Source organism: Pteropus alecto, unplaced genomic scaffold (genome assembly GCF_000325575.1).
Source record: "Pteropus alecto unplaced genomic scaffold, ASM32557v1 scaffold20, whole genome shotgun sequence".
Classification (NCBI taxonomy): Eukaryota; Metazoa; Chordata; class Mammalia; order Chiroptera; family Pteropodidae; genus Pteropus; species Pteropus alecto.
Genome location: NW_006436298.1, coordinates 11672504 through 11676460, shown reverse-complemented (window position 1 = coordinate 11676460; position 3957 = coordinate 11672504).

The window sequence follows — 3957 nt, the reverse complement described above, 5'->3', positions numbered from 1 at the left end:
GGCTTTTTTTTTTTTTTTTTTTTTTGATGTATTTAATTTTCCAAATAGGATATCATTTAAAGAAAGTATTTGACTATTTTTTAAAATATAAAATATCTCATTTCAGCTTTTGCCAAATACATAAATATGTATATTTTCATAGCACATCGTTTCCTGACCAATTAAAGCTTGAAGTGAACATACCATCCAAAAAAAAAGTATTGGTCACTAGAAATAAGAGAAAAGTAATAATAAAGGGAAAGTTTTGCAGCCACAACTTGAATCTTGCTTGCTGGAAAGTATTTTTTTGCCAAAAAGCCTAAGAAAAGTCAGCAGTAAGGTAAGTGAAAAAAATTCATATTTCAACCAAAGGTTTTTATACTAGATCTCTCTCCAGATACTGATAAGAACCTTAACATTCTGTGAAGCCTTATTCCTGGGAAGTTTTGACATTCCACTTATGTTTTCATGGCCAAGAGATATATTAAATTAAGAACAGTTGTAAGTAATTCAACATTAACTTGTTTTTAAGCTTTTATTTAAAATCTTACATCTGTGTAACAATAGGCAGAAATTCCCCAAAGTAATGTTGTCTTTTTCTCACTGCTGCCACCAACTGACCCCCAACCAACATATAGCAGTTGCTCAGTAATCATTTGTAGGATAAGTGAAAAGCAAGAACATCTCTAACCTCTGGAGTAAGAGGAAGAATGCCATGAAGGATTCTATCACATCACAAACACAATACAGAACTTTTCAAACTGTTTTGACCACAAACCACACTAAGAAACACATTTTCCATTGTCACCCAGTACATACATATGAAGGTCTATATATATATATATATAACAATAAGTATCTTTAATATGTACAATTACCCATGTTTTTTATTCTGTTTCATTTTTTAATAATGATCATGACCACCTACAATTGCATTGTGAAAAACACTACCCTAATACAATGATATAAAATGATTCTATTTATAAAATTTCTCTTCTGTCTCATATATATATATATAATCAACCTCTTAGGTTTCAGAGCAGTTGTGTCAGTGAATGTGTGCAAAGTAATACACATTGCAGGATAAAGTGCCATGGTAAAGTATAATCTTTTCACATTTGTTAGGGGCCCTTAGTCCTTGCACAGAATAATACAATGGCTTCCAATGAGTAAATGGGCAAAATAAAGACATACAATTGACAGAATAGAGTAGTAAACCTAACTTTTCTATAGTATTCTGTACAGCAAAGAGCACATCATTACTAAGTCAGAATGTGCATAAGATAAAGAAATAGAAATATAATGTGTGGAATGAGTAAAGTGACCAGATCTTATTGCCATTAAGAGCATTTCCAAGTTTTAACATTTTCACTTGGACATTCTTGGCTAATGGGGATTCAGTCCTAGTAAATAAAAGTACTCTCCAAAGTCCTGGACAGGAGCTTTTCGATTGGGCTTTTGGGGCATTTATATTCTGAAGGAGTATTAACATCTCATGAATTTCTTTTATCCTTTTGTTCTTCCTTTATCCTTTGTACAAGGTGGGTAAGTCATGTAAACAGTTCCTTAGGAAGGAATGGACTTTGTGGAGAGGCGGGGAAAAGCACACTGCTAAAATAAGCATGTGTTATTTTATGAGTAAAGAAATCTGTTTAAAACAATATATTGTAATGTTCATTTAACATTTCTCAACTTTCTGGTCAGAAACATTCAAAGCCTAATATTTAAAAATTGTCTCTATGCCTATACCTGTGCACTGAATCACTTCCAAATTGAGCAGTCAAACCTGGTTAATCTAAATTACTTTGCAAACTTCATTACGTTACTTGGCTTTTAAAAAGTCCTATCAAATTTAATAAGGACATATCCTACAGCTGGTTATCACTTAAATCTTATTATTTGGTCATTTAGATAAAACAAGGACAGATTAATCCTTTCTTTGGTGGCAAGTTAGGGCCTTTAAATGTCAGTGTAAACTTGACATGTATGTGAGCAAGAGCTGTTAAGCATTGGCATTAAAGAGTTAATCTGATAATTTAGTCCTTGAGACTCTTTTGAGTACTTTAGCTGGAAAGAAATTGAATGGTTTAGAAACAGTACACTATGAAACAAGTTATAAGTATTAGTGTACTTGAAATTTTCAAGAGTGCTTCATAAAAATCTACATTGCACTCCACTATTCGTCTTACTGCTCTTATGAGAGGTATTCATGTATTGGACGGTTGCACAGAAAGGTATAATTAATTTATGTTACAGGAGATCTGTACCTTTTGTGCTTTCTGTCGACTGCTGGATAGTTGACAAGGTGCGTATATATCACAAGAGGTTAGTATTTTTAATGCATAAAGAACCCTTTCAAATTAAAAAATTTACAATATAAAAAATAGACAGCATAGAAATACACAGTTCACAGAAGAAATGCAAATGGATAATTTTTTTCAATATTTCTCTTTAGCAGTAATCAAATTCAAATTTTAAAAACAAGCACAATTTTTAAAGATGAATACCTGTTAGCTATGTGATAAAGTACTAGCCACTGAAATTAGATAAAGGATGAAGTGAGAAATAAATATTGGGAAAGAACCATTATTTTCATATGCACTTGATAAAACATGTATCAGGAAAATACAAGCGAGTCCTTAAACTGATTAGGAGCAATGAGGAAATTGAAGTAAGTAGCTTCAAAATGAATATCTAGAACTGTTAATGAATTGACTTATGTCCCCTCAAGAGACATGTTGAATACTAACCCCCAGCACCTCAGAATATGACTTTAAAAATAGGGTACTTGCAGATGTCAGTTAAAATGAGGTCATACTAGAATAGAGTAGGCTCTTAATCTAATATGACCGGCATCCTAATATGACAACATAGAGATTGGAGTTGTACAGCTACAAGCCAAGGGTTACCAAGATGACACCGGAAGCTAAGAGAAAGGCATGGAATAGATCCCTTGAAAGACTATGGCTCTGCTGACACCTTGATTTTTGACTTCTAGCCTCCAGGACTGTGAGATAATAAATTTCTGTTTTTTTAAGGCACCTAGTTTGCATTACTTTGTTAAAGCAGTCATAATAAACTAATACATAGAATCCAAAAGCTTTTCTATATGCCAACAACATTCAAAATATAATGGAATGTTTATAAAATGACTTGTACTATATATGGAAGTTAATGTTGTCAAAATGTGATTTCTCTCTGTCAATTTGTAATCAATAGAATAGAATACAACAGGGTTTGGAGAGAGGAGGGGAATTTTAGAAAAGTATTCTAAAATTTAAAAATTTTTAGCAGGCAAGAGGGGCTGTGAAAAATAGTGATGAGGGGTAACTCGCTCTTGCTCAGTATTAAACTTTGTCAAGTTGCAATAATTAAACATATGATAAAAGATCAAAGAGAATAGAGTCCAGAAGCAAACACAAATTTGTATATGGAAATTTAGTATGTGATAAAGGGTATTTCAGACCCCTAGTAGATTATTCACTGAATCATATTGAGATAACTAGCAAACCATTTGGGAGAAAAATAAAGCTGGATCCCTATTTCACTTATCATGGCAAAATAAACTTTAATTGAGTAAAAAATTTCTGTATAAAAGGGAAAAAAAGATAACATTGGTGAAACTAATAGATTAACAAAGAATTTTAAATTGATATTATGCAGTGAGAGTATAAGGAAATAAGATATCTAAGACACTGTTGGTGAGACCATTTTAAAGATGGCAGTTCTCCACCAATTAATATATAAATGTAATGCCACAATTATCAAAATTATAGAGATAGAGAAAAATAAATGGTGAGACTAAGAAAATTTGAAAATGGAGAATTAGGGGAAGAGAATAGGAGGTAGTGCAGCTGGATATTGAAACTTAAAACTACTGAATTTTTAAATAGTGAAACCAGCATAAGCTTAAACTGTCAGACTAGGAAGTTCAAACCAGCCTTAGTTATATATCAATATATAAGTACATGATAGAGG